Source organism: Fukomys damarensis, unplaced genomic scaffold, assembly GCF_012274545.1.
Source record: "Fukomys damarensis isolate Sample0158 unplaced genomic scaffold, DMR_v1.0_HiC HiC_scaffold_15, whole genome shotgun sequence".
In the NCBI taxonomy this organism is placed as follows: domain Eukaryota; kingdom Metazoa; phylum Chordata; class Mammalia; order Rodentia; family Bathyergidae; genus Fukomys; species Fukomys damarensis.
The window spans coordinates 36,262,433-36,273,311 of record NW_022900927.1 but is presented as its reverse complement, the minus strand read 5'-3'; the positions used below and the strand labels follow the sequence as shown (position 1 = coordinate 36,273,311).

The 10,879-nt window shown below is 41.4% G+C and overlaps 1 pseudogene; it reads left to right on the top strand.

The window, feature by feature from the left end:
• Window positions 1-6,980: 6,980 nt before the first annotated feature.
• Window positions 6,981-9,461, top strand: LOC104857547 (annotated as a pseudogene).
• The last annotated feature ends 1,418 nt before the right edge of the window (window positions 9,462-10,879 follow it).

Here is a 10,879-nt window from a genome sequence, read left to right as displayed (position 1 = left end):
ATATATATATATAGACACATATTCTTTGTTGGCAAATTCTACCTTTCATTAAACAGTGGAATGCATCGCAGAAAAATCTTTGCCACTTTATAATAAAGATCATCTTCCCTCTTGTTTCCAATAACATGTTCTTCATTTCCATCTGAAAACTCCCCAGAATGGCCTTTATTCTCCACATTTCTACCAGAATTGTGTACATGATTATTATGTGTTCTCTAAGACAGATGTTTTCTACCCAACTCTCCTCTTTTTTTCCAGAGCACCTAGAATCTCCTTTAATGCCCATATTTCTACTGTGAAGCAGATTCACTAATAACAGTCCCAAGGGAGGCCTCCCACTGCATGGAGGAGGGCAAAGACCGTCACCATGCCAACCACTAGGATAGACGTCTAAGCACTTCCTCTCCTGCACTCTGGGCTGCTACGCTACCAGTTGTTGAAGTCTGGTAATAGAACACACTAACATGCAACAAGTTTTACGAAATAGATTTATTACTGACAGGCAGCAAAAGACAAAAGAAGCCTCAGATTTGTCGTGTTAGGCATGCTGGCACAGTCGACCAAAGGCAGGACCAAGAGGTCATTCTGGCAAGTGAGAGAATCCGGTCTGGGATGGCAAATCTACAGCAAAGTTTTCTAAGGTAGCCACAATTTGACAGTATCTAATAAAGGTGTTGTTCTTCCAAGCCTCTGCTACCCGAGACCTGTAAATGGAACACATTGACAGGTTAGTGCCCCCCAAACTGTCCTGGGTCTTGGGTATTGATCCGAGCTGAGTTGATGTGCCTGTCCAACCCATCAGTTTTTCTCTGAGACTACTTCCTTGCAAGCATCCATTGTTTTTGCAGATTGATCCAGACCTTGTAGCTTCAGTCACCCAGTGCAGAAAAAGGGCTTGTTCTATACTATTTTCACATGCCTGAAAATATTATCCAGCTGGGCGTGGTGGCGCATGCCTGCAATCCCAGCACTCGGGAGGCTGAGGCAGGAAGATCGCTGTGAGATTGAGACCAGCCTGGGCTACACAGTGAGTTCCAGGTCAGTTTCAACTACATAGTGAGACCCTGTCTCAAAAAACAAAACAAAACAAAACAAAAACATTATCTACCCCTACAAGATTCTTTTCTAAAATTATTTCTATTTAGGGCTGGGGATTTAGCTCAGTGGTTCCACTTCCAGCCTCATAAGCACAAGGACCCGGGTTTAATCCCTAGTACCAAAAACAAAAACAAAAATATGAACAAATAAAATTATTTCTATTTGAATGTAGCACAAGTAGATATTAATAAAGAAAATATAAAAAGCACTCTTCTTGCTTCTATGAAAAAATAAAACAGAACTGTCGTAAACACTGTGTATCATCATCTTGTAAGACCTAAAGTCTCACTTCCACTCCACGGAGCGTGAACAGCCGAAAGGCCTCCACGATGCTGGGCCCTAACACCCAGCGAGGCTCCGCGAACACGACAGAGAACCGAGAAACCCAGGAAGGAACACACCAGCCTAGATGGTAAAGAGACCTTTATTAGTCTGGCCAGACAGCACTCCCAGAGCCAGGTGGCTCAGAGAGGCAACTACTCAGGGGCTGAGGTACTTTTTATAAGGTTTTTCTAAACAAAGAGTCAGGGAATTCACAGAACAAGACTGCAAACACATTGCTTATCTTATGCAGGAAATGTTCTAGGGTCACCTTTTGTCAAACCATTTGCCCCTGGGTGGGCTGTTAACCAAGGTAGCAATTAGCATATGAAGAAGCACAGTCTGGCCTATTAGCATGGAGTCACTTTAGCCTATTCAAGTCTTATAATCTTAGAAGAATGGCCAAAGTGTTACTCAGAGTACAAGTCATAGACAAAGAGACTATTTCTTACAGAGAAGAAACAAATAAATAAAAAGTCAAAACTTTCTTTTCAATGGGGGAGAGGGAGAGAGAGAGAGAGAGAAACTAATAGTATAAATGAAACAAATTAGCAATGCCCTGAGGGATTCTGTAGAAGGAAGGCGCTCAAACAAGTGTCGCCTCCAGATTAATTATTACTCTGTGGAGTACTACAGTGGTCCCCGTCACAAACTATACCTGATACAGGCTCTCTAAAAGGAGAAAGAAAAAAGTTGGGAACACAGAGTTGGGGATTCACAGGTGCAGCCTAATCAGGCAGCTGCCTAGTCTACCTCCACCCACACAAATCTCAGGGTTTCCCATTGTGTGTGGCAGTGCTGTGTTCCTCCTTGCCGCACTAGTCAGGTGGAGGTGGGGCACCACTGTACTACAAAGCCGTCTTCGCATTCTTTCTGAGTTACTTTCTGAGTTACTTTCTGAGTTAGCTGTTCCCCATTGGTGCATGGAAAGTCCACCTTATCCCATGACAGTACGCTCACTGTGTTGCTGAAGCAGTCAAGGAGGTGTTTCAAGCAGAGTAAAATGTCACGGGCTATCTGAAAACGTGACATAAATTCCTCTCAAAGCCTGTCACCGTAGTCCCAGCACCCACATAGTCCCAGCAACCGCATGAATGACCTATGTATTTATATAGGGGTCCTTTAATAGTCTAGTTTCCATCATCCTGACCAGATGACTAGGCTGGTGGTCACGCCCCCTTGTCCGTGAAAATGTATCAAAGCAGGGTGGTAAGGGTGGACTGCATAGCCATCGCCACTGCATGTAGTTTGGCCCATTGGACGGAATGTCCACATTTAGTCTTAATGAAACATAGTCAGACACTAGCCAGATGGCAGCCACAGCCCAGTGGACCCCGACCTGGTTGTTGCTTTACAGAATCATCAGTAAACCACGTTGTACTATCAGTAGGCACATATTTAAGTCTTAGGTTTTAGGTGTTCATGGAAGAAGCCTAAGCATTCCTTGAGGGCTGCTCAGTTCCTTCGGGCAAGCAACTGAGTTGTCGTTCATGGAGTCTACTCCCTCCTGGCTGAGCTCAATCCTGAATGTATCTTTTCCATTTGATAACTGAGCTCTTTTGAACCTGTTCAGTTTTCTCTGTGGGGCTTGTGAGTACCTTCGTGAGAATAAGAAATTCATGTTACCATGTTACATGCGGTGCTTTGGCATAAGATGTCCAGCCTGCCCAGCATGCGATAGCTGCCATTCAAGAGATGTATCTGATGTACTGTATCTGATGGCTGCTTCTGGCCCTTCATTTATGCCAGTAAAATCTGAGTAGCTAGTAAGCACAGTGGCAGCATTCTGTTGCCACAGACTCCAGTCAGCATGATGTTATAGACGTCCTGTAATTTCCTTAGATAGCAGACTCCAGAGGTTTTAAAGGCAGTGGCTGGATTATGGTTTGCTATAGTTTACACAGCCTGCTGTTACAAAAGGCCCTATTCAAAGTTGGCAGCTTTGCTGATCTGACTATGGGGGTCAGAAGAACACTAAGATGGGGCTCATGCTGTGCCCAGTAACACAGAGGCCTACCAGCCATTGGGTGTCCTTTTTATTTATAGGTGCTGCCAACATTGAAACTTTTTACTTGACTATATCTAGCATATTCTTTATTTAGGCTTCTTGACCAAGTAGCTTTGGCATTCAGCCTGTTATAGTCCATTGTTAGTTTTCATACTTTGAAGGGTTGAAAGCTTTTTTAAAATTTATTTTATTTTTATTTATTTATTGTGTTTGTTTGACTTTTTGGTACTGGGGATAGAACTAGGATCCTTGGGCTTTCGAGGCAGGTGGTGGAACCTCTGAGCTAAATCCCCAGCCTGAAAGCTTTTTAAAAAAAATTTTTTGGTGTTATCCATTGAAACCATGACTTCACAAGCTAAGCATTCATTTCTATCACTGAAGATATCCTCAATCTCCTCTAAGTTGTTTTTGGCCTGCTAAATTGGGCTATTACTTTGTTAGAAGGTAAGTTATAACATTTTTGTCAATAGTGCTTTGAATGAACTCAGTAATGACCCATTCACCATTTGGAATGCAATACTGTTTTTGTTGAATAATCAATTGGAGTTTAAGCAGCTTAGGTGCTTAAGAAAAAAATAAAGGTCACTACTGGGACTTAAAATTCTTAGCTGCGAGGAGCAGAGCTACTCAGGCAGTGGATTGTTATCCAAGATATCAATGCCTGTAACTTACTTAGTGGTAGAAACAAGTCACCAGCATCAGAAATGGCCCAAAGGGCTCACTCACAGCAGATAAACATAATAAGTTACCATGTTTTCCTCAAACTTCGTAGTACCATTGGTTCAGTTTTTCCTCTTTTATCTTTCTTTTTTTTTGTGTGTGGTACTGGGGATTGAACTCGGGTCCTTGTGCTTGCAAGGCAGGCCACCGAACCTCTGAGCTAAATCCCCGGCCCTCCTCTTTCATCTTGACAGAAATATAGAATCACCAACCTTTTGTGGGAACCTGGAGACCTTGGTCCCATCCATAATTGCACTATTCCTTTTAGAACAGCAAAATTCTGTCTCCCTTCATTAAGTATTTGAGAGAGCCAAGATAGCATCACCTGTCCTGTTTTTTCCCCCAACATCTAGTCCTTTGATCATAAATTTTTCTTTGTGTGAGGATAAACATTGTATGTCCCCTCTCAGATGCCCAGGGACCATTGGAGGATCTTGCTTTTGCTCCCCAAACCTCAGACTCCAGCTGAGTATCTGTTTCATGAGCTCTCTGTGCCAGGAAGGAGTGATCACATAAGTACTCAACAACCACCGGATCATGTACTGTGTTCCACATTCCATGTTTCTTCTTCTCTGACTGAGTCTTACAGCCAGAAAACTCTTCTGTGAAGTGCTGGGAGAGGGAGTATGCCTGACTATAGCCCACTTTTCACACTTTCTTCCTCATAAATCGTCTGGCTGTATGCCCAGTCCCTGTATTCTCAAGCTGATATCTCTGCCCTGGGATAGGCACTGGGAGGTATCACCCTCCAATTTCACCAATAAGCTATAGTCCTGGTAGATCAGACCTGCTTTCTGCACCAATTTTGTTCACTAATAACCAAATCTAAGGGAGACCTCCCACTGAGATTACCACTGTACTAACCACCAAAAGCAGGAGTCCAAACACTTCCGTACTCTGCATCCTGGCCTGTAGTTTTACCAGTTGTGTGAGTTCAGTAAGATAGAATACACTAATGTGCAACAAATTATAAGAAACAGATTTATGGTGTACAGATAGGCAGCAAGGGACAAAAGAAGCCTAGAAGCCATTGTGAACTGGGCTCAGAAAGCTACCTGGGGCACCTGGAGTCTCAGCCACATTTACCCCAACTTGTACTACAGCTGAGGGGCACTGAAAAAAGCCTACTCTGGGACAAATGACTCAGTGGGTAAAGTTTAGAAGGACATCTTGCTTGCAGAGGAGAGAGGAAGAAAGAGCAGGCCTTCCTGGGAAGTCCCTTCTAAGCCACTACATTGACCATTTTTTCCAAAGTATCTATCAACATTTATTTGGGGATTGATGATCTTTATATTTCTAATGATTTTATACCATCTGAATTTCATTATTGGTTTTTGTTTGTTTGTTTTTTTGTACCAGGGATTGAACTTGGGTCCTTGTGCTTGTGAGGCAGGCGGCAGAACCACTGAGCTAAATCCCCGCCTCATTATTGGTTTTAAAAGAAGATATGTAATGTGTCCTCTTTGGGGAAGGATTAGTTTGTCCATCATTTTACATTCTGGCCTATTTTTCTTTTTCTTTATTTCTTACGAGGATTCAGGTCTGGTTTTGGAGGCCTTGAAATATAGTAAATTCCTTACTCTTGTGCTGGCAATTAAGAAAGCAGAAAGGCTGTTCCCTCCCTTTCTACACTACAAACCAAAGTTTTGTTGCAAGGTAGATGAGAATGAGGACTTTGGAGATAAATCCCAGATAATTCAAATACCAGCTCTTCTGTTTCCAAGTGATATGGACTTGAGTACATTATTCAAATTTAAAGTTTCAATTTCTTCATTATTGTAATGGTGAAAATAATAAGACAATTCTTATTGGGTTGTGAGAATTAGATGTTCACCTTTCTGAAACACTAAGGATGATTCTTGGCATGCATGCTGACTGTTTCAAAAATTCCTTCCAAGCTGGATGTGGTGGCTAACACCTGTAATCCCAGCATTCAAGAGGCTGAGGCAGGAGGATTACTGAGTTCCAGGCCAGTCTGAACTGCAAAGTGAGACCCTGTCTCAAAAAGAAGGAGGGGGAAGAGGAGGAGGAGGAGGAGAGGAAGAAGAAAGTAGGAGAGTACGTCTGGTGTCGGGATGCCAAACTGTTTGTATTGAGCACACTGCTGAGAGCCTCCACCAGCTCACTACACCACCTTCTGTGACTTCCATTGGCTGTAGGCTGCATAGGAAGGACTCTGGGAGACCTTCCTGGAGCCACACAATGATGATGTTGTGGAACAGAAGCTGGGAATGGGGTGGCTTCAAGGAGGTGGTGACATTTGAGGACGTGGCTGTGAACTTCACTAGGGAGGAGTAGACTTTTCTGAACCCATCCCAAAAGCTCTACAGAGATGTGATGTAGGAAACATTTAGGAACATTGCTGTAATGGGAAGAAACTCAGATGACTAGCAAATTGAAGATGAGTACAAAAATTGCAGCAATAGTCTAAGAAGTGAAGAAGGAAAGAAATCCCGTCAATATAAACTATGGTATCAACATGGAGAAATGGTTGTTCAATCTCCAGATACTAATGCACACAGGAAACTTGCTGGTATCAAACCAGGTGAAAGCCTTTCCTCTAGAAGGCCCCTGACTGGTCATTCATCAGCAGATGGGCCCATCATAGCTAACACTAAACTCAAATCATATGAGTATCAGGCATTACACAAGAAGCCGTCTAACTGTAACAAACATGGGAAAATCTATGCAAAACTCCAGTCCTTTCAGAAATATGCAAAGACAAGTCCTGGAGAGAAACCCTATGACTCTATTCTATGTGGAAAATCCTACATGGGGTGGTGAGAGCTGAAGAAGTAGATGTGCTTGTTGTGTGCTGATGTAATTTTGGAGGATGAGTCATGTGATGGTGGAAAATATAGGCCAGCAGTTTGCTGGTTTAGACCTGAACTCTTCCAATAATCAGAGTGAGAGAGCAAGCACAACAAGCAAAGGACATTATATATCTCCTCATTTAAGGAACAGAGAAACATCAAAGGATTCTACAATAAGGGAAGTTCAGGGTGGAGTTACAGTAATGACAAGGATGCAGATAGCAGTTTTGGGTCTCGTGATTCAAGAGGAAAAGCCCAGTTACTTCAGTGATCGTGGAAGTGGATCAAGGGGAAAGTAGAGTCATAGTTTATACTTGATGACTATGGATGGAATGATTATGATGGTGCTGGCAGTTGTGACAGAACTGGCTTTGGCAAATATGAACATAGTGGACTTAGTCATTGGTGTGACAGATCAAATGAGGATGATTGGTCAAAACCTCTTCCTCCAAGTGAGTGCTTAGAACATGAACTTTTTTCTGGAGGAGATACTGGGATTAACTTTGAGAAATATGATGATATACCAGTAGAGGCAGTAACTGGCAATAACTACCCTCCACATACTGAAAATTTTAGCGATCCTTAGATGGGAGAGATTATTATGGGAAACATTGAATTTACTCATTATACTCATCCTACTTCAGTGCAAAAGCACACTATTCCTATTATCAAAGAAAAAAGAGATTTAATAGCTGGTGCTCACACAGGGTCTGGAAAAACTGCAGCATTTCTTCTGCCAAGCCTCAGTCAAATATATACAGATGGTCCTGGAGAGACTTTAAAGGCTGCAAAGGAAATGGAAGGTACAGGTGCCACCAACAATACCCAGTCTCCTCGGTGTTACCCCCAACAAGATAACTGTCAGTGCAGGTCAAGAGGAAGGCAGAAAATTTTCATACTGATCTAGAGTTGGTCCTTGTGTAGTTTATGGTGGACCACAACATGCCTTTATTATGGGGTGGATCTGCGAGGCTTTCTCTGAACAAAGGAGAGAAAGCAATATGGCTGAGACTGGGAGCAGTTCTTACAGGACTGTGGTGGGGCTTATAGGAGTGATGTAGTGGCTCGGAATTGGGGGAGCTTGTGACATCACTAGGAGGGGTTTGTGCCATCACTAGCTAGGGCCATTTTAAGGTGAGGGAAATCTAACATTCCAGACTTTTGTTTTATGGTTATTGGGCAAAGGTCTCTTATTCTGCTGATTTTGGCCAGCAGATTTGAGACTTAGAACATAGTTGCCACTTACTGGTTGCCACTCCATGACATCTGGTGGGTTGATGGAAAGAGGAAAAATTGGATTAGACTTCTGCAAATACTTAGTGTGGATGACGCTGACAGGATGCTGGATATGGAGTTTGAACCTCAGATAAGGTGTATAGTTGAACAAGATACTATTTCACCAAAAGTTGTTTATCACACTATGATGTTTAGTGCTACTTTGCCTAAGGAGGTATAGATGCTTGCTTGTTACTTCTTGGATGAATATATCTTTCTGGCTGTAGGCAGAGTAGGCTGTACTTCTGAGAACATTACACAGAAAGGGGTTTGGGTGGAAGAGTTAGATAAATGGTCATTTCTACTTGATCTCTTAGGTGCAACAGGAAAGGATTCACTGATGTTAGTGTTAGTGGAGACCAAAAGGGTACAGATTCTCTGGAGGATTTCTTATACCACAAAGGGTATGTTTGTACCAGTACTCATGATCACAGAGAGATCAAGAAGAAGCACTTCTGCAGTTCCACTCAGGGAAAAGTCCAATTCTAGTGGCCACAGCTGTGGCAGCAAGAGGTCTAGACATTTAAAACATGAAACATGTTATCAACTTTGATTTGCCAAGTGACATCTAAGAATATGTACATCGCACTGGCCGCACAGGATGTGTAGGAAACCTTGGTCTTGCCACTTCATTCTATAATGAAAGAAATATGAACATCACAAAGGATTTATTGGATCTCCTTATTGAAGCTAAACAAGAAGTGTCATCCTGGTTGGAAATATGGCTTTTGAACACCATTACAAGGGTGGCAATTGTGGACATTCTGAGAGATTCAGTGGAGGGTTTAGTACCAGAGACGATCGACAAAGTAGTGGTTCCAGCAGCTCTTGTTTTAGTAGTAACAGTGCAGGAAGTAGCCACAGAGGTGGAGGTGGTCATAGCATTAACTGGATTTGGTGGAGGTCGCTACGGAGGCTTCTACAATAGTGACAGACATGGTGGAAATTATAACTCCCAGGGACTTGACTCGTGGGGCAACTGAGTCAACCTTTCCTACAGTCATCATCTTTTCATTCGAGCCAACATGGAAGCCACATGTAACTTAGCCAGACTATAATATGTAGTTTCAAGAACTTGCAGTACATTATGAACTGTGATTCTTCTGAAAATACCAAGAGAGCTCAAAGTCACAAGAAGAAATCAACAGAATAACTAGAGACCTATTCTGAAGCTGAAGACTTAGTTGATGCTATATGGATTAACTTGCCTCCTGCTTAGTCTCACCCCAAACTGCATTTGCAATTGAGACTGAAAATCATTTGTTTGTTAATGTACTGTGACTTTAACAACTTACTATTTTGATGTTCTTTTGGCTCAGTAATGCTCAAAATATCAATTGTTTGGACAAAATAAATTTACTGAATTTGGGCTGCAATTAAACCTTGGCACATAGGTGTGACTCTATTTAGCAGGGTTAATTAATTCATCAGTAAATGTAAGGAAAAAAACTAGTGCAGTAGTGAGTTTGGTACTTGTAGACCTTGGTGGGGAGGTCATCTTAAAATTTAATTATTTAATTATTAAAAATTAATTATAATAATTAAAAATTTAATTATTTTCTAATATGGCAATGTGCTAAAGTTCTGACTTGCTCACTCTATTCTGGATAGGCACTTAGAACCTTAAACTATAAGAAGCCATTCCAGTTATGAAGTGTGAACACAGCCATAAAATTTCTTGAAAATACTCTTTAAAGTTAATGCAAGTAAATACATCAATTCCCTGTTTATTGTGTGTGTGTGTGTGTGTGTGTGTTTGGTACCGAGGATTGAACTTGGGCCCTGGTGCTTCGGAGGCAGGTGGCAGAACCACTGAGCTAAATCCCCCGCCCAATTCCCAGTGTAATATTTAGGCTGTTTACTAGTTTTAAGTTAGGTATCTGTGGGCATCCTACTACAGGAATTGTTTAAAGACCTGATAAAGTGTTTGGGAGGATGCATTTAGTTAGATCCTTTAATGCCTGCCATAAATCAATTTGAAATGTTAGAATGGCTATCCATAGGAATGACCAATCTTTTTACAGGCCTTACTAGATTCTGGTCTTCACTGGATTCATGGTTGGTATTTTGTGGTCAAGAGACTATGAATTGAAATGTTAATGCAACAGGCTTTCTTTTAATACAGATTCACATTGCTTTGTTACAGCTGCATTGAAATGAGATAGCATACACTTGGAGATTTTATAAATCTAAGAATAAGGAGTTGAGATCCCACAGGTTGGAGATATATACTAAACTGCACAAGGTGTCAGTTCGTAACAGTGTAGTTTTAGTTGCATAGGTTTCCATTGTATTTATAGTCTCTGTGCTAAATTTTTCCAAAGATGACTGTCCACTACTAAAAAGGAATTGTCTCTCTGCTTGGGATGTTGTGGCCAGAATGCATTGATCTTTAAAAATCTTTAGAATGGCACAAGTTGGCAAAAATTTCTTAAAATGCAATAGATTTTCAAATGTATTGTGCTTTGTTCTAGACATATTAAAGTAGATGCACTTGACAGTATTGAAGTCATTTGTTACAGTGCTATTTTAATTAGTGTAAGTTTAGACTCTTGTATATATATTTTGCCCATAATTTTTTATGAAGTATTTATTTTATTACACTTTCAAAGAATTTTATATATATGACTTGTGTGCAAGTCCT